This window comes from Girardinichthys multiradiatus, chromosome 7 (genome assembly GCF_021462225.1).
Source record: "Girardinichthys multiradiatus isolate DD_20200921_A chromosome 7, DD_fGirMul_XY1, whole genome shotgun sequence".
In the NCBI taxonomy this organism is placed as follows: domain Eukaryota; kingdom Metazoa; phylum Chordata; class Actinopteri; order Cyprinodontiformes; family Goodeidae; genus Girardinichthys; species Girardinichthys multiradiatus.
The window spans coordinates 38,015,066-38,036,547 of NC_061800.1; the positions used below are offsets into that span (position 1 = coordinate 38,015,066).

At 40.9% G+C, this 21,482-nt stretch overlaps 1 protein-coding gene across 4 annotated transcripts in view; it reads right to left on the reverse strand.

Annotated features, from left to right (window-relative positions):
* The window catches only part of thsd7ba (thrombospondin, type I, domain containing 7Ba), a 356,829-nt gene that overhangs the window by 292,277 nt on the left and 43,070 nt on the right, over positions 1 to 21,482 (reverse strand). The window lies entirely within an intron of this gene.

Below are 21,482 nucleotides of genomic sequence, written 5' to 3' on the forward strand. Positions count from 1 at the left end.
AGCACTGAAATCTATTGTATTATTTTATTCATTGATTATTCAAGAAATATCAAACTGTTATGACTGGGGTTGTAAGGTGCTGTTTGTTTGTCTTTTTAAAAGCCAATTTCAGTGTGCAGGTGTCTATCCATGATTGGTGGATTTGGAAGACTGATGAACACGGATTGTTTACCTGAATGCAGATGACACATGAAATGATGCTGCTATGGCCTGGCCATCATTCATCCTCTGCTCATCCAAACCAGCCACACCTTTGTCTGTGCACCTGTGTACCCATGTGAATACTTTGAATATTTGTTGTATTGAGGATTGTGTAGGGATGAGCTGTCCTTTTAGTTTGCTCTCGGTTTTCTCCAGTTTATTTTAGTTAGGGAAGTAAATAATTGTCATTTTGTTAATTTATTGTAATTAGCTCAGGTTGGGTTAATTATGGAGCTAAATTTGGGCCATAAAGTTTGTTCAAAAGAAAACAAATTGAACTTGAAAAATAAAAGTTTGTTCAAAAGAAAAAAATTTGAACCTGAAAAATTATTTTGAACCTCCCCCCATAAAATGAAAACTGAAAAAAAAAATTGTTTCACACTTGCCGATTGTACTTTTTCGACTTCAAACTTCTGGCCCTGTTTTGGCATGGGGGGGTGGGGCCTCAGATTATGGGGATGTGGAATCAGACATATATATAATCCACTATCTAGGTTTTGTGTAATATCCCTCATATCATGTCATGACACATATCATTCTATTAAACAACTATGACCCCATTTGGTATTCATGACATCAGCAATGACATGGTTCAATCTGTAAATATTTATAATAATAATATAATTTACAATATATGGGCGTTGGACCATCCAACATGAAGTTAAATTTAAACTACCTTCGTTTTTATTCAGAAAATTCAGCGTATTGCAGTGACATGGTCCATGTCATGCTGTTTCTTTAAACTGCTCAAGTATCAACAGTGAATGTTTCTCTCTCTCTCTCTCTCTCTGAAACACCTGGTTTTAGACCACAATAATTTATTAGTATGATGTAGGGCCTCCTTTTGCAGCCAATACAACATCGATTCGTCTTGAAAATGACATATACAAGTCCTGCACAGTGGTCAGAGGGATTTTAAGCCATTCTTCTTGCAGGATAGTGGCCAGGTCACTACGTGATACTGGTGGAGGAAAACGTTTCCTGACTCGCTCTTCCAAAACACCCAAAAGTGGCTCAATAATATTTAGATATGGTGACTGTGCAGGCCATGGGAGATGTTCAACTTCACTTTCATGTTCATCAAATCAATCTTTCACCTGTCTTGCTGTGTGTATTGGTGCACCGCCTTCAGGATACAATGTTTGAACCATTGGATGCACATGGTCCTCAAGAATGGTTCAGTAGTCCTTGGCAGTGATGCGCCCATCTAGCACAAGTATTGGGCCAAGGGAATGCCATGATATGGCAGCCCAAACCATCACTGATCCGCCCCCTCGCTTCACTCTGGGCATGCAACAGTCTGGGTGGTACGCTTCTTTGGGGCTTCCCCACACCGTAACTCTCCCGGATGTGGGGAAAACAATAAAGGTGGACTCATCAGAGAACAATACATGTTTCACATTGTCCACAGCCCAAGATTTGCGCCCCTTGCACCATTGAAACTGACGTTTGGCATTGGCATGAGTGACCAAAGGTTTGACTATAGCAGCCCGGCCATGTATATTGACCCTGTGGAGCTCCCGACGGACAGTTCTGGTGGAAACAGGAGAGTTGAGGTGCACATTTATTTCTGCCGTGATATGGGCAGCCGTGGTTTTATGTTTTTTGGATACAATCCGGGTTAGCACCCGAACATCCCTTTCAGACAGCTTCCTCTTGCGTCCACAGTTAATCCTGTTGGATGTGGTTCGTCCTTCTTGGCGGTATACTGACATTACCCTGGATAACGTGGCTCTTGATACATCACAAAGACTTGCTGTCTTGGTCAAAGATGCGCCAGCAAGACGTGCACCAACAATTTGTCCTCTTTTGAACTCTGGTATGTCACCCATAATGTTGTGTGCATTTCAAAATTTTGAGCAAAACTGTGCTCTTACCCTGCTAATTGAACCTTCACACTCTGCTCTTACTGGTGCAATGTGCAATCAATGAAGACTGGCTACCAGGCTGGTCCAATTTAGCCATGAAACCTCCCACACTAAAATGACAGGTGTTTCAGTTTTATTGTCCAACCCCTGTATATATATATATATATATATATATATATATAGACAACCAGCCTTTTTATTATTACCTGATCACTGCTAGCGCCCGCAGATGAAGGCGAGACTATGGCGACTAGAGCTCTGGTCGAATACTACTGCCGGTCAGTCTGGGGGTTCTTCTGCATTACATTGAGAGCATGGGAAATCTCCAACATGCACTTAAAATGATGTGCAAATCTGTCAAGATCATATTTTCTCCTCTGAGATTCGCACCGTGTATTCACGCAAGCTGCTTCTATCAGTGAGGCATGTTATCTTTCAAAACCAATCACATACATATAAAATATCGATGATGTGTTACAGATAATTCCAGTTCCCACGGTCCCTGAATGCAATAGCTGGCAATATGTTGTTCAGCCACTGTGTTGATCTGTCAGTCATGATTCCACACCCCCATGATCCTAAACCCCACGCAAAAACAGGGCCAGAAGTTTGAAGCCAAAAAAATAAAATCTGCAAGTGCGAAAAAAAAAAACTTGAATCTGAAAAGTAGTTTTGAACTTGTTTTTTTCCAGTTTCACATCTTTTTTTTTTCAGTTGTAAAGCTTTTTTTCTTTTGAACAACTTTATGGCCCCAATTTAGTTCCATTGTTAATATTTAAGATAGTTTTCTTTTGTTTGTTGTTTTGGCCTGAAACTCACTGTGAAGTTAAACCCAGCTTCTTCTCTTTATGTAAAAAACCTTAAACAAAATAATGTTTGTAAATAAATCCTTCTAAACTGTTCAACTTTGTCCTCTAGCTGCTTAAGGTCTGCCGAAGATGAATCACCTTCTTGTTGTGGTCTGGCCACCACTAAACAGGTCATAACACAAACACTTCAATACTTGTACCCTAAGTGTCAGGAATCCAGGGCTGTGCTGTTTGTGCTTACTCGGTCTCGCTGAGTAACAGGTTCAGTTAGTTGGAAGGCAGAGCCATGCTGCTGTAGTGATTGCACCTGTTATTCATCAGGCTCATTTGGTGGAGCTTAAAGGGAGCTGGCTGCCGGACATTCAATGCCTGATTGTCGACCTTAGTGGTACCTCAAGCCCTCAGTGTTAGCTCTTTGTGTGCTAACCTTGTTTTTGAGAAACCTTACTCAGACCTCTGCTCCTTTTTCCTAAGGCAACCTCCTGGGAACTTCCTGGTTCAGGTTCTTCCACAAAGCTCTTGCAACCTGGCTCAGCATCAGCGGGAAATACCCCTTGTTCACTATTTCTATGTCTGGCTTCCCCAGCTTTCTGTTGGCTTCACTCCCAAGTAAAGACCTGTCTGTCCTCAAATGAACCGCATAGCCCTGCCACTCTGACTGCCACACTGGAATCCATTACTCCACTCAAAGCCTGGATCATCTCCTTCCGTAGTAAGTTCAGCTACCCATTCAATTTCAGAAGTGAGGTCTTGAATGGGGAGGCAGATTCAGGCATACGGATCCAAAGGTTAGGCAGAGAGGGTCAGGAGGCAGAAGCAAAGTCGTTTGTCCAGAAAGCAGAAGCCAATGAAGTTTTCGACATGGGCAAGACAGAGCAGGGAAATCCATGAATCAAAACGAGATCAGATCAGACAGACAGGCTAGGAAGGAACGCTGGATACTACTCACACAAAAGCTTTTGAAAATCAGGCTCTGGCTGTCTGTGAGAGAGCTGTATAAAAAGGCAAGAGCACAGGTGGAGCAGATGAGGAGTAATTAGGGAGCTGGCTGGGAAGGAGCAGGTGAAACCAATCCTCCTAAAAGCTGCAGACAGACAGAGGTGATACAGACAACCAGTGCAGAATCATAAACAATGATGTTGGCAACCGTGAACTCCTGGTCATCAAACTGGCCTTTGAAAAATGGCATCATTGGCCATAGGGTACTGAACTTCCGGTGCTGTTTGGACTGACCATAGAAACCTTTTCTTATCTTCAAACCGCCAAACATCTCAATCTTTGACAGTCTCACTGGTCATTTTCTTCTCTCTCTTTAACTTCAACATCATCTACCAACCAGGCTCGAAGAGCATCAAATCAGATTCTTTGTCTTGACAGTTCTCTAAAGAGGAAGGCTCACCACAACCCATATAAGGGAGATTGTAGACCTTGTCATAAAAGCCCTTTTTATCTGAACCTGACCCTGGTACTGGCCCATCTAAATGCACCTCCATCCTTACCTCTGCTCGGTCCAAGGTCATCCATTGGTTTTAAACCGCCAAGTTCACTTGTCATCACAAGCTGCACTTTTGCACTCATGAAACAAAAATTCTGGTGGCCCTTCCTACCTCATGATGTCCGAAGTTACGTTCTCGCCTGTACCATCAGAAACTTCTTGGCCCAGGTTGTCCCACAAAGCTCTTGCACCCTGGCTCAGCCTCAGCAGAAAATAATCCCTGGATCACCATTTTCTACATTCAGCCTAACTCCCCAGTAAAATGACTGCCACTCCATCCTGAACCCCCAGAAAATGATTCTGATTTAAATTAACCATAAAAACTTACATGGACTCTTGACTTTTTCTGCATGTGGGTCGGAAAACTTCAAAAAACTATGACACTAAGCTTATTTGCTCGGCTTTTATTACTTACTTAATTAATTATTAAATTGGATTAAAAAAAGGAGAACACTAGCTGCCATAGCATATCCATTTTGGAGCATCTGCACTGTCTGTGGATGCTGAAACAGCCATGCTGGTACCTCTTTTCAGTGGCTCACATTTCTCACCAAAGGAAAAAAAAGCATTTTTGTTGTTTTTGTGGAGGGGCATGTTTGTCCTTTCACTTGCATCATTGGCAATATTGCTTTTCGTTTTTATTTTTCCAATGCCAGAAATTGCTTTAGCTACAATCAACCAATTAATTTGCAATATAATGTTTTAAGTTTCTCCTATATATTAAAGTTACAAATGTTTGTTATATCCAAAACCTCAACAATGGTAGGACCTGTCATGAAGATACTATTTATGAGGTAATAATGTATGATATTTTATCACTGTATGAAATTATTAAAATATATAGGCTCGGCAAAGTATTAAACATAAGATATGAAGATTTATCACACCTGGCTTTAACACATTTTTTTTGTAATCCATAAAGTCACCTTGAAACCTTATGCTCACTGATGAGAAACTACACCAAATCCTGACAATGCAATTAACATGAAAAATGTGAAACAGTATGTTTGTATAGACAAGGTTTCCCTAAGACCCCAAACAATGCCTACACCTTATCTGTAGCTTCACCAAGATGCTTAGAGGAGAGTGTAATTACAACAACATCCTCCAGCCTGGCACAGCACTAAAGGCCTGATTGAATCTCACCTTGACTTGACCTCTTCAACCTGGGGTGACTGCAACAACTCCCTACATGGCAACGAAGAACAATGCATTAGTTAATCAACTGATAAAGCTCCAGATAAAAGTGTCCAGATCCCATTAGTGCTGGAAATAACTCTCCACTATTGGCGGACAGTTTTGCTGTTGGTAAAGATGTAGTGTTGAATTCTATAGAGCCAGTAGCAGTTAGGTTCTTGATGAATAATTTTTTTCAATGAAGACTTTGCAGAACAAGTTCAGATGGCAGATTAAAAAACAGAAACTTTCTTCTTTGATTTTCTTATCTGTTTTTGTTGCAGTTATATAGCATTCTTCAACAAATGGATCTCATTCTGATATTCCTTAAAAAATTTATCTGTAAAACATAATATGGAGATTAATATTGTTCTTTGAAGATGGTTTTATACTTATGAACTTGCCACATCTGTTTTAGTTGTATATTAAAATTTTATATGATAAAGATTTTAACATAACGTGGATTTGTAACTAAGAGCTATTTAGAGCAGGACCCATACAAAAGTGACACAAAGTGACTTTTAGAACTTAATCCACTCCTTAATGTTGCATCAGCTTTGTTTTGTTGCTATTTGGCTACCCAAGCAGCACATGTTGCTATGAGTATCAAAGTGTGTGCTGAGCTTCTTTCTCGGTTTTTGAACACAACTAGACCAAAGAACACAGAACTATGTGTACAAAAATGGATGTCTTTTATGAACACTCTTATAAATAGTTTACAGTTTGTCAGTTTTGCAGCTTTGGCCAGGTTTCCATGGAGAAAAGCATCCCCGCAGCTAGGGCTGCAACAACGAATCAATAAAATCAGTAAAAATAGATTATTAAAAGTGTTAGCAACAAATTTTTTTCATTCGATTCGTTGTGTCGCGTAATTTCTGTGTTACTCGCCTGCCGCAGGGCTGTTTGGTAACCTGCATAGCTTCGTCAATGCGGACTGACGGGAATAAAGTAAAAAAAAAAAAAAAAAACTCAACCTGCAGAGCGAGGTGGAGACAGAGCGGAGATGGTATTTTCAAAGCAAATTAAATAAATTCTAAAATGACGAAAGCAGGAAACACCGTTCGACCCAAGTCCTCAAAAGTGTGGAAGCACTTCACGCTTCACAAAACTAAAAAATGCATAACATGCAAGGTTTGCAAAAGTAATTAGACATGTAGCACAAGAGTGATGATGCACACCTGAAACGGAAACATGTTGGAGTCGATGAGGGGGAAGGAGCTCAACACCAGCATAAGCCACTACAATATCCTACATTTGTTCCTTTTCGGAGTGAGGAAAGATAACGTTAGTCTCTCCGATAGCTTGTCTGATGACACTGTTTGCTTGTTAGATGGTTAATGACAATGATGATAGAGTATGTAATAGAGTAGTTTTTTCAGTGTTTAAATGTGCTTTGTATTGATTAAGCTGCAAGTTTTAATTTGCTGACAAAGTCTGAGTGAAGAGACTGCACTGTATGGGAGAGAGGAGGGAGGCAGAATGGATTGCATTCAGACAGGGATTATAGTAACTTCTTAGATCTACTCAAATTTGTGCAATTAAGTATTTTTTATGGTACTTGTAGGTATGTATATCTATATATTGTTTTATGCAAATAAAACAAGCCATTTATTGAGTTGTTGTAAATTATGCTACAACACATACCCATACTATACTGTCTTTCTCATTCCAGAAAAAAAAAACAGCAAACAATGACAGACTTCATAATAGGAAAGACATCATGCACACACATTTTGTTTTACTCAAGCAATTTATTAATTTTTTTATTATTTATTATTATTGTAACAGAACACTAAAGCAGCAACCTGTTTTTGTGTGCCTTTTTGCTCTGTCAGTCCAAATATTCTATTTAGGAATAAAGATGTGAAAAGTGTGAAACAAAATTTCAATGAATTGGACAAAGAACAATCAACCGCTTCATTGATTATTAAAATAATAATTGGTTGCAGCCCTATGACATTATTAGTCATAGAAAATGCTTTATTTAGAAATGCTGATATTCTAATCCAATGTTTATCTTGTCTTTTATTCTCTCTTAACATGAAACAATATTATGAGCAGTCAAAAGTTTCAAAAATTAAGATAAAGCTGTATTGTAAATGCTATTAATTTATAATTCTCACAGATGAACTGCAACTGATAGGTCTCTGAAAATACTGGTTATATCATGTCAATTGTTCCAATTGAAAATAAAAGCTGCTTCTTTTGCCATAATCTGCTGATGCGTGTTGCCCTTCAGAATTATCCTAAATAATTGCAACTTGTGCATCATTATTTTACTTCCCCATGAGAATGTTTCTCTGATTCAATGTTTGAGTGCTCTTACTGCTGCCTACTACAGGCAAGATACTGAGAACTCAAACTTAAAACTGGTCTACCACATTCATTCTTTCACACACACTGATGCAGGGAGCATCTCCTAGTCCACACATTGTTAAAGGCAATACATCTATCCAATTACTAATTATGAATAAGCAACATATTTTAAATTGAATTTCAAGAAACAAATTAATTCCAGAAATGGTGTATGATTTTGCCCGTAAATAAAACGAGTTTGTAGGACATTAACAGCCTGTAACTTGTCTCTGTCTCATCATTCTGCCACACAGGGAAGGAACCATCTCTGTCTGTTCAAAAACTATATTGTATTCAGGACCTTCAGTGGCAGATCATCAAGACAACTTCTTAACAACTGTCAAATTTAAATAATCACATCTGAAACAGGAAATGGAGTCTTGGATCAACACACAGCAGACAGCCACTGCTGCACTGAATAATGCATACCTCATAAAAACAATGTGGCTCAAACATGTGAGACAGAGTAGGGGAGGGCAGTGCCTGTTGTGAATTAGGTAGTAATTGAAAACTTGACAAGTAACATGGCTATCAATACAGCACGCATAGGTCTGAAATACAGTGACTGTAAATTGTTTAAAGGCAGCAATAAAAATGGTTTATGCTGCCATATACAATGTTCCTGTATGTTCTTCATTCAAATACAATTTTGTGAAAAATATGTTTGTAAGATGTTTTTTTATTGTCTCTCTTTAGCAAATACTAAAACAGTGTAATAACCAGTTATCAACCTTGCATCAGAAAACCTAAAGGAACTCAAGCTTTGTTTAGATAACCGGTTCTTTTGGCTCAGCTCACTTAAAGAAGTCAGCTCTTTCGGCTCCCGAAGAGCTTTTAAGAATTGCTTTAATTAATGTATTGCCCTCAATAATGTAAATATATAGGGGTTGGACAATGAAACTGAAACACCTGGTTTTAGACCACAATAATTTATTAGTATGGTGTAGGGCCTCCTTTTGCGGCCAATACAGCGTCAATTCGTCTTGGGAATCACATATACAAGTCCTGCACAGTGGTCAGAGGGATTTTAAGCCATTCTTCTTGCAGGATAGTGGCCAGGTCACTACGTGATACTGGTGGAGGAAAACGTTTCCTGACTCGCTCCTCCAAAACACCCCAAAGTGACTCAATAATATTTAGATCTGGTGACTGTGCAGGCCATGGGAGATGTTCAACTTCACTTTCATGTTCATCAAACCAATCTTTCACCAGTCTTGCTGTGTGTATTGGTGCATTGTCATCCCGATACACGGCACCGCCTTTAGGATACAATGTTTGAACCATTGGATGCACATGGTCCTCAAGAATGGTTCGGTAGTCCTTGGCAGTGACGCGCCCATCTAGCACAAGTATTGGGCCAAGGGAATGCCATGATATGGCAGCCCAAACCATCACTGATCCACCCCCGTTGCTTCACTCTGGGCATGCAACAGTCTGGGTGGTACGCTTCTTTGGGGCTTCTCCACACCGTAACTCTCCCGGATGTGGGGAAAACCGTAAAGGTGGACTCATCAGAGAACAATACATGTTTCACATTGTCCACAGCCCAAGATTTGCGCTCCTTGCACCATTGAAACCGACATTTGGCATTGGCATGAGTGACCAAAGGATTGGCTATAGCAACCCGGCCATGTATATTGACCCTGTGGGGCTCCCGACGGACAGTTCTGGTGGAGACAGGAGAGTTGAGGTGCACATTTAATTCTGCCGTGATTTGGGCAGCCGTGGTTTTATGTTTTTTGGATACAATCCGGGTTAGCACCCGAACATCCCTTTCAGACAGCTTCCTCTTGCGTCCACAGTTAATCTTGTTGGTGTGGGTCGTCCTTCTTGGTGGTATGCTGACATTACCCTGGATACCGTGGCTCTTGATACATCACAAAGACTGGCTGTCTTGGTCAAAGATGCGCCAGCAAGACGTGCACCAACAATTTGTCCTCTTTTGAACTCTGGTATGTCACCCATAATTTTGTGTGCATTTCAATATTTTGAGCAAAACTGTGCTCTTACCCTGCTAATTGAACCTTCACACTCTGCTCTTACTGGTGCAATGTGCAATCAATGAAGACTGGCTACCAGGCTGGTCCAATTTAGCCATGAAACCTCCCACGCTAAAATGACAGGTGTTTCAGTTTCATTGTCCAACCCCTGTACATGCAAAATAAATTATTTGTTTAAAATGCAGCAAAAACAAGATGCCAGGAGATGAAGAATCTCATTTTCAGAGTGAAACCGTGCAACCACCAGTTTACCATTATATTGACACTGATCATCATCCTAAGCAGCAACGTTAAACAGACCATAATAATTTTAACAGAAGCCATGCTCATGGTGTTGCAGAGCTGGCCACACCTACTGCTGAATAGTCAGCCAATGTGTATTACTGCCAACCCTCCACCACTGTGCTAGTGCAGATAGAGACGACGACGCATATGTTGACCAATCACGTGTGGTTTGAAGAGAAACAAAGTGAGAGAGAGACAGAAGTAGGAAAAAAAAAACATTGTTCACTTCAAAGAGCCATCTTGTTCACGACCAACACATCACTAGAGCAGAATTAAATGAATGTAGCTATGAGCAAAACAATGTAAAAATTATAGATTGTGACACATTGTAAAATGATTAAATTATTTACAACAGTTCCATCCAAATATTATATAATTTTTTTAGATTTTAGCCACAGTTCTAATTAAATCCACACTTTTAGTTAGAGTGAAAGTACATATTGTTTTAGACCCCTTATTCACACTACGGAGCCCATGATCTTCAACTACACTCTTAGTACTCAGCACATAGGTATAGCTGACCATGCTACCACATACTTCTATGGCTATTTCATCTGTCAACATATTTTTCCTCAAAAATAACTTCCCAACAACCAAATTCCCTTTATGATTGTTTCTGCACATCCACCATCAGTTTCACCTTCCTTTGAAGGCATATTTCAAACAGTATTTTTTTTTTTCTTTAATTTGAGCAACCTGTTCCTAATCTAAACTGTTTTTATGACTAGGAAAAGCTACCAAAGGCATGGGCTCCGCCACAGTTTTACAAAAAAAGTTGCAATAGATCAAGCAGTCTTGGTTTTGTGTGGCAGAAATGACATTTCCATATAAACATGCAATTATAGTGAGGGCTGTTGACATTCATTAAATATGAACCTCTCTGAGAATAGTTATGCACTCTGTGCCAAGATTAGCTGTTTACCTCTTTGTGAGTGATGTCTTTGAGCAGTTTTTAGAAAAAGAAATAAGACACAAGGATCAAAGAGTGTTTAATAATGTCTATACTCATTGATGTTATTTATGAACTGATCTGAAAAGATAACATAATATCACACTCAGTTACCCGGTCTAAATATACATATTCAGTCATCAAAGTATGCAAAAAACACCTCCATATTTCGAATTCATTTCTGTGAATAGAACTGCAATGCTCTCTCATTGAAGGATCATCTTTAGCATGCTGTTTTAATATTTCAGTTAAGATATATAAAATATTAAATCTTTCTCCCAGCTTCAAAGAAACATCTTTCAGAAATATGCTGATAATACAGAAATGGTTTAACTGAATGAATGCATCTGGAAAAAGAAAAGCAACTGGATGAAACTTCACTGAAAAGATTTAGCCATAAGTGGACATTGAAGCCTGTGATAGAAAGCCCTTAGGACTGTATTAGTCACTGATATCAATTAAAGAATATTTAACCTCCCATACTTGAGTTTAATTGTTGCTCTATCAACTCCTCAGTGAAAAGACACCATATGACAAATGGACTCGCACTGTGAGTGCTCTATCTTCTCTGTTGGATGAGGTACTTATCTGGTTGTGCTTCCCAGATAAGAGAGGGAGGAGAAAGCAAAGGCCGAAAGTGGGATTTTATTGAACATTTGGTCTCTGTGGAGAATGCCGGGAAGGCTCAGTAGCAGAGACCTCATAGTGGCGAAATCCAATCAAATATTTTGGAAGGTGACATCTTCAATCAGTCATCGTCTAGTTACCCCTCACCTTCAATTCTGAAAGTGAGCCTACAGTTAAAGAGGTTCCTGAGGAAATACCGAGCTGGTGGAAAAATAAAGAGCAGCAGTAATCTAAGTAGTATCAAACAGAGTAATGTCTCTCCATTCTGTCACTTTCCTTGTTGTTGTAATACATTATAAAAAAAAATAAAAAAAACTTTTCATCATCTCTGCAAGGCAGACTGCTTGTAACAGCTCTCAGTTGTATCACCTTTATGGTAAGATAAAAACACGTGTTTTTCTTTCAACACATGAGACGAAAGTGCTGACTGGCAGAGATGTCATGTTAGATTGTTAGATATTTATTTTATTGTTATTGATTTAATTAGCATCTAACTCCAAGTGCTGACCTGATGAGGTTTTTCTCAAAGTTTTACAAACATCTGTCAGGAGGATCAGCATTGCATTTCTAAATCAACAGGCTATGTTGCAGATTGAAAGAAGTTGTAATGATGCATTTCTTGAGCCAGTTCCACAGCATTGAATGGAAAATTATTGCATGTAGTCTATACAAAAGTACTTTAACTCGATTATTATATCAGATAAAAAAAATATTGTGAATGGTAAATCCTTGTAATTTCACTTAATAAATTAAACAAGGGTCCTTGTCCTTGGTCGCCAATAATTAGGCAAACGTATCTGGTAGACACAATTAGACAAGCAGATGACCATCCTTGAACTGTTTCTGTTTTCTTCCATTTCTTTGTAAAGCAGCTTTGCAGTAGATCAATTTTATCTCTTTCCTTGCACCATAATTACCACCCGTTCTCAGCAGATGGTAGTTTTTCTGTCAAAAAGTTCTGTTCTTTGAGAATCCAAATCTGTTTTCTCTGCCTTTACTTTACACAAATATACAAAAATACAGGCAGATGTTTCCCTTAATCCATGATGCCTGTACTTTGGGCAAACTACGTCCACACAGAGGGAAGGTATTTGTTCAAAATACATTGCAATACATTAATTTAGGAACCAAATCTGCCTGTTTGTCTAGATTCAGAATTAGAAGCATGTACAGTAAAATATGTGCAAGCCTAGGTTTGCACACATTTAACACTTGCATATACTTTAGTGAAACCTAAATGTATAATTCAGTTTCCTCAGTGAAACAATAAAATGCAGTTGCAATGTGGATGAGAGTTAAAAAACATTTTTATGCAGCGTGGATAGCAAAATCTTTATGATGTTCTAAATTGCCACTTTAATCGTAAACAAACCGAGTGACAATTTTTCTTCAATGAATAAATCAATAAAATAAATAAATATAAATATACACTACCGGTCAAAAGTTCTAGATACATTTCTCACTTACTGGGTCTTTTCATGAGTATTTACATTGTAGATTCTCACCAAAGGCAACAAAACTGTGAATGAACACACATGGGATTATATAGTAAGCAAAAAGTGTGAAATAACTTTGTGTAACAGTGATTTGTCTGTCAAAACAAGGTTGAAGTTCCCCCACTTTCGGTGGAGCGGTTGAATAAACTGTGACATTTAGTGGTTTTGGTTAATAATTTATAAATTATTAGTGATGAATTACTAATTGTAATTATTAAGAACTTTGAAATTTTGCAGGAGTGCTTGTAAGCTAGAGGATGTATCTGGACTAATATTGGCTCAATTCTACTGCAGAGAAGTAATGATATACAGGTCCTTCTCAAAATATTAGCATATTGTGATAACGTTCATTATTTTCCATAATGTCATGATGAAAATTTAACATTCATATATTTTAGATTCATTGCACACTAACTGAAATATTTCAGGTCTTTTATTGTCTTTAATACAGATGATTTTGGCATACAGCTCATGAAAACCCAAAATTCCTATCTCACAAAATTAGCATATCATTAAAAGGGTCTCTAAACAAGCTATGAACCTAATCATCTGAATCAACGAGTTAACTCTAAACACCAGCAAAAGATTCCTGAGGCCTTTAAAACTCCCAGCCTGGTTCATCACTCAAAACCCCAATCATGGGTAAGACTGCCGACCTGACTGCTGTCCAGAAGGCCACTATTGACACCCTCAAGCAAGAGGGTAAGACACAGAAAGAAATTTCTGAACGAATAGGCTGTTCCCGGAGTGCTGTATCAAGGCACCTCAGTGGGAAGTCTGTGGGAAGGAAAAAGTGTGGCAGAAAACGCTGCACAAGGAGAAGAGGTGACCGGACACTGAGGAAGATTGTGGAGAAGGGCCGATTCCAGACCTTGGGAGACCTGTGGAAGCAGTGGACTGAGTCTGGAGTAGAAACATCCAGAGCCACCGTGCACAGGCGTGTGCAGGAAATGGGCTACAGGTGCCGCATTCCCCAGGTCAAGCCACTTTTGAACCAGAAACAGCGGCAGAAGCGCCTGACCTGGGCTACAGAGAAGCAGCACTGGACTGTTGCTCAGTGGTCCAAAGTACTTTTTTCGGATGAAAGCAAATTCTGCATGTCATTCGGAAATCAAGGTGCCAGAGTCTGGAGGAAGACTGGGGAGAAGGAAATGCCAAAATGCCAGAAGTCCAGTGTCAAGTACCCACAGTCACTGATGGTCTGGGTGCCGTGTCAGCTGCTGGTGTTGGTCCACTGTGTTTTATCAAGGGCAGGGTCAATGCAGCTAGCTATCAGGAGATTTTGGAGCACTTCATGCTTCCATCTGCTGAAAAGCTTTATGGAGATGAAGATTTCATTTTTCAGCACAACCTGGCACCTGGTGGTTTACTGACCATGGTATCACTGTGCTCAATTGGCCTGCCAACTCTCCTGACCTGAACCCCATAGAGAATCTGTGGGATATTGTGAAGAGAACGTTGAGAGACTCAAGACCCAACACTCTGGATGAGCTAAAGGCCGCTATCGAAGCATCCTGGGCCTCCATAAGACCTCAGCAGTGCCACAGGCTGATTGCCTCCATGCCACGCCGCATTGAAGCAGTCATTTCTGCAAAAGGATTCCTGACCAAGTATTGTGTGCATAACTGTACATGATTATTTGAAGGTTGACGTTTTTTGTATTAAAAACACTTTTCTTTTATTGGTCGGATGAAATATGCTAATTTTGTGAGATAGGAATTTGGGGTTTTCATGAGCTGTATGCCAAAATCATCCATATTAAGACAATAAAAGACCTGAAATATTTCAGTTAGTGTGCAATGAATCTAAAATATACGAATGTTAAATTTTCATCATGACATTATGGAAAATAATGAACTTTATCACAATATGCTAATATTTTGAGAAGGACCTGTACTCCTAACAGTAATAATAATCTTTCTAAGGTGCTTTTGTGGATGCATGGTGGATGTTTTGTGTAGTTTATGGTAAAATTCAACGTAAATTTCCAGCTTGTCAAAACAAGCCCTGCTGGCTTAGAGCTTTAGCGCAGTCAGCTTGTTACCATAGCAACCAAAAATTCTTGGAACAGTAGGAGGCATCCTATCTGCCTCTAGTGTCCGTTGGTGTAACTACACCTGTAACTAACACTCTCCCAGTCAGGGAGGAAGCAAGACCCCCGTCTGGTGGCCATTGAGTGAATTGCAGTTGCAACAGGATTTTCTCCGCTGCAGTGAGGCGTTTAAGTGCCATCTTGTGGTCATTAGTGAGAATTACAGTTGCTGCCACAGAAATTAATTAATTTGATTACTTCCATTAATACAGGCAGATAATCCCATCACTGATGATCAAAGGACATAACTTGAGCAAATATCAAGTTATTGATCATTCATTGCCACTTTTGCTCTGAATTTTATGCATTTTTGCTGGGTTTTCCTTTTGTGTGAAGCATGTTTTGACCAGGCTCGTATAACTAACTTTAGTTGTCTAACTTGGTAGGTCCTGCAAGAAAGTAAATAACCCATAGTATGCATCACTAACATTCATTTGAAGCTAAGAATAGTGCTTCAATGTTTTAGTTTCGTTTATCCCACTTTTAAAGTTTTATTTTACTTTTTTATTTATTTCAGTTTTTGTCTGTGTTCTGCTTGATTATTTTCATAAAAGCATAGACTTGGGTAAGCCACAGTTTGAACGGTCAAACCTGTGTGCCCATTTTGAGTACAACCCATACATCTGCAACATATATATATGAATCATACAGCTAGCTGAGTGCTTAGTCTGTGTTGCTGCTAATTGATTTTAGCGATCATTCAAAACTAAACAGCTTAGTCTGTTTGTGTTACTGCTAATTGTTACTACTGGTAATTTTAGTGGTCGTCCATAGCTGAACAGTTTTGTTTATTTTTTGTCGTTGTTGTTGTCATTGTGCATTTTGGCTGATATGGATAAAACTTCCCAGGCTACTGCTGGAGCTGTGAGTCAGGTGGACTCCACAGGAATGCAGACACAGGAAGCGATTGGAGCTTTGATTTTATTGTCATCAGAGGAGCGTAAAGGTCTTGATAATTATACCATTGAGCAATGTGAAGCAAGGATTCAGGAGTTGCTCCAGGTCATTAAGAACACAGGAAAAGACAGACAGGTGACCGATGTGTTAGGTCAGCTCACTCTTTTATATCAGCCAAGGGTCAGGTTGGAAGTTGACCAGCGTTTTAAACTGAAGTTTATGCTGGATGATACGTTACACACAATAGATGCCACTAGTTGTGAACTGTTAGAAATGGAAGAGAAGTTGGAAGGAGTTGAGTTGAGAGCCAGAAGGTTGGAGGTAGCTGAGTGTAGCCAGAACACACCCCCATTCCCAGAGGATTGGGGGATGGAGATAAATCCCATCTCACAGGTTGAAACCTTTGAAGGTGAGACACACCTGCAACACCCTGAAAGAACCTTCCACTCAGAGGTGGAAAACGTAGAAGCTGCTCTCCAGAGATTTCATTCCCAAGCTCGTGGTTTTCCCCACACATCCACAGAGTCCAGAACAGGTATGAGTAGGAATATTAGGTTCAGTGGTGCATTTTCCCACCCCACTGTAGTAGACAGCCATGAACAATACCTGGCAGTGGACTCACTAGAAGTAAATAGTTCAAGGTTTAGGGGCGAGCAGCCTTCACACTTGATTCGCAGTACCCTGCTCTAAGGTCCCTCACCTCCGCCAAGGCAACAGGAGAGCCATCTCTGGGACTCAGGTGGTTCATACCGCCCTCAACCTCTGCCCAGGACCCGAGTCCATGGAGCACAGGGCCCACCATTGTACCATGAGCAGCCTCCAGTGCTTCCCCCAAGGGTGAAGCGTGATGCCCTGACACACGAGGGATGCAGCAGGAGTGAACCTTCACATGATGACTCAGATGGGCCAGCACCAATCCCTGAGAGTGGATCGTGCACACGCCAACTTGAGACTCTTGCCCAAGGCATAGAGCGTTTTGACCCTAATAACGAGGAATCAAACATTGATGATTATCTTAGGGAAGTCGAATGCTGCCTTTTAGACTTGTGCTGCCCATCAGAAGAGGAAAAGCTGAAGCTCATCTGGAAGACAACATCCTGGAGCGTCCATGTTTTCATGGAGAGCCTGCGCTCTACAGTCCGAGACCATTATTCAACCCTCTGTGAAGCTGTAAGGGAAGAATATTCTATGTACATGGACCGGGCCTCCACAACACTTTGTGCTTGTGCTATCCAGCAAAGCAAAGCACCCAGAGAGTATTACCAGCACCTGAGACCTGCTTACTTCCAAGGATGTAATGCTCCCAGCATAGAGGCGGATCATGCTTTTAAATCATTATTCTAGTCTACAACCTTCATGAAAGCATACGATACCATGTTACTATGCACTGTAGAGCAAAAACCCTCACCACGCAGGAGATCTGCGAATATGCTCAGATGGTCTGTGGAAACACGTGCACGCCCTACTAATGGATCAGGAGGTGAGGCTAGAGTTTTACAGGTGCACACAGAAGAAGACAGTCTTGTGTTAGAAGGCCGAGAAATGCGTTCAAACAGAACCCATGTTAAGAACAGTTTAAGGGAACAACGTAGGTTTGGTCAGCTGGACCGGGGGGGGGGGGGTGTGGTACCGAGTACCAACCACAGTCCATGTTGCCAGACCACTTCTGGTCGAACAGACGACCTGAACATCAGGTGAGGCCCAAAGGTAAGCCTGATTGTAAAGGTTGGAGCCAACAAGCAGGATGGAACCTGAGGAGAGAGATGGATGCCTTCTGCAAGATTCTGACAGAAGCAGTGCGCCAGGCATGCACCCAACCTCCACCATCATTAGAGGCAGCCGACCATCCGGTGAAACCGGATCCAAAACCCCCATCAGCATGATTAGGTGTGGACCGAGTCTCCACAGCCATCAGAGTCTACCTGATCAGATGGGGAGACAAACATGGGAAACTCCAAGAATTGCTTGGGACCGCTCAAGGAGAAACACCACAAACCATTTTTCCAAGGCTCTTAGGTAAACTGAACCAAAAGGAACATGCACGTCGCCTATACTGTCTCACCAGTATAGGAGGACATGTCAAACTGAGTTTCAATTTTATAACAGGATCAGAGATCAGCCTGATGTGCTTAATCTTGTTTGAGGAGGTGAGTAGAGCCATGCTCTCCCTCAGTAAACCATTCCAGGCCAAAGCTTGTGATGTAAGCATCAACAGCCACACAAAAGACTGATCGAGAATCATTAGTTGGGAGGAGCTGGACATCACACTCAAAGACAAGACTCTGGTGCACCCCATCTACCGGTGCACATTAGACACAGAGCCTTTTCTTGGTTGCCAGGACCTGCTGGAAAGACTGCCCCCACTCATTGACTGCCACCAGGACCAACTCTGAGTCCAGATGGAGGTGTCAGAACCCCTGGATGTAAGCAGCAAACCATCCTTTGTGACCATCCAGGTTGCCAGTTTAGAGGAGCCCAAAGAACCTCTCAGGCCATCGTCAGAGCCAGACATGGGCACCTCTGGTACACAGCTGTACCCAGCCACCCAGAAAACTCCTCCCTGCAGTCATGTATCATTTATTTGCTCTTTAAAGAACCCAGGTGTGAAAAGTTACGTCCCCAAAGTCATGAAATGTGTGCACCTGGATACCAGAAGGGCTTCTAGCATTCTGGCTAGGGCAGTTATCAACCGGTAGAGAGCTGTATGACCGCTGTGCCAAGAAGATCCCTTTTTAACTCAGGCACAACACAGCCACACACTCCTCTTAGCAGACGGGCTCCGCCTTCTCCTTAAGACAGCCAGTGTGCACCTCCAGTGTGCAGATTGGCATAAAACAGCTCTCCCATGCTTTCAACATTGTGCCAGCAGACCAAAGGGGGGTCACATTAACATACGCCCATTACTCTCCTGTAGGGGGCCATAGGAGCTACAAAACCTCACTGCACACCCTCCAACAGATGGCGTACTGGCCTCCAACGTCTCATGGCACTCAGGTCTACATCCAAGCATGCTTAACCTGCTGGCAGGTTCAGCCATCCAAGCCCACCTCCGCTTCAGCAAAGGTGGGTTACATTACTTTGGTTCCACCTTCAGACCAACTGGATCAAACCAGCTCCAAAATAAGCAGGTGTTAACAAATTCCTCCTAACTGTGACATGCAGCTTCATTAAGTGGGTTGCATGCCGGTCAGCACCAAATGATGCAGTCATCCAAGCTCCTGCTCTTTTGCTGAACTAGATGAAGTTCTACATCAAACTCTCCTCCCCAAGAACAGAGCTTGTCTCTATATCCGGGAAAGGAGAAACCAGTGCGTAGGACCAGTTTAAAGAGGTGCATGTTTCAAAACTCACACTAACATGCACTAACCACTAACAACTTTCTCCAACAGGAACTGTTCAAAATATAGCTATATATTTAATTTCCCTTTGGGATTAATAAAGTATTTTTGAATTGAATTTTTGAATTGAATTAAACTAGCTTCCAGGACACGCAATTTTTCCATAAACACTGTGTGCACAGCAGACCCTCACAGAAGTGATTAAAAATTATTTAATGGACACACACAGCTTGCCAGAGATTTCATGCAAAATCTTATTGATAGAAGTTGGTTCATCTGTAGACAGCCCCACCGAGGCACGAATACCTACTTGCCGAGTTCTGTTGGATTTAGATAAATCCTAAAATCCACCACAGCAGACACCTTGCAACCCCCACAAACACACCTGGCTTATAGCCTAAGTAGTGCAATTCCATTGTTTTTTTGTTTTGTTTTTCTTTTCCTTTTCCGATATAAAAAGTTTAGAGACAGGAGTTATGTTAAATCCCATCATTATTTGAAAGACCTCATGTGTTTAAACCTTAACCTGTGTTAAATGTTGGTTTTTGTTAAGATAACACACTGCATAGTTGGTTACAAACCAGGATGGACTCCCTCACATTTATTTGACCATGGTTCATAGTGCCACCTATGCCAATGACACAGGCTGATTCCTGTGCCTGACTGGAATTGGATGACTATGCTATGACCCCAGTATTTGCTTATCTTGTTTGTTTGTTTTTTGTTTGTTTCCTTTTTATTGTTGTTTCACTTTGTCTCAGGGTTACCAAAGCTAATGACCAAAAGAATGTGGTGATAATGTGAACGTATTGTTTTTGCATTTTTCTCATTGAATGACATAGACAGGTATGAGTTAGTCAGAGTTTAGTCCTGCCCAGTAATAGGCCTTTGAGAAACAAACTGAACTCCTGTTCCTGCTAAGAGGAACACAGCGACAGTATTTTTGTGTTTTTATTTTTGCTTCTTCATGGATCATGGATCATTTGAGTTTCAGCTCCTATGATGAATGAACCCAGTAGCTTCAAAGACTGTGAATAATCACACCCTTCGAACCTAGGGGGGAATGTTGGAGTCATCCATTTTGATCGCACAGTTGAACAAGCACAGCTCAACAGACATCGCAGCTCTGACGTCACCCGGGATTATAAAACCCGCGGAAAACAAACTTTCATTGCCATTTCCAGCAAATATCTGGAGAGACAAAAGCTCGCAGTGGAACTTTTGTTACACAAGGCCATTCCCGGAAGACCTTGAAAGCTGGAAATCTGTCTGATACAAGAAGGTCACAAGATTCATATACCGATCGAAGACCACGCCGACATCCGGCGCAGGTGAAAAACCCATGGAGGTTTTATTTCCAAGGAGATGAGTTTCCTCCTTGTTGATTCAGTCGACTAAAAGGTTCTTCATATTTTCCCCTCCTGGACAGATGAGAAGTTGATCACGAATGCGTGATCCCCCACCTCCTCGTTTTTTTTTTCAGACCTGACCCATCCTCAACCGGTGGAGAGAAGAAATCAACGTCAAAGTAATTTTGTTCTTTTTATATTAAATCGGATAGGTACATTTAGATGTCTGGGCAGGGTGAGGCATAGTTAAGGTGATTTAAAATCACCAGTAGTTAATCCAAGGTATCAACTTGTTGCATGCAATACTGATTGAAGTGTTTTAGGATGAGCTGTGTTTTGATTTGTTGTGCATGCGCTACTGAATCGTGCGTGTTCTTATTTTGTCCGGCTGATTCCAAATCAGCCAGGAGTTAGAAGTTGGACTTTAAAAGTTTTTCATTCAAATCAACTGCGGTCTGGACCTCGCCTGACCACTCCTTTGTCCCAGTTTTATTACTGGAGTTTTTCCACTGAGTTCACGCCTCAGAGTTTTATGACTCTTTGTT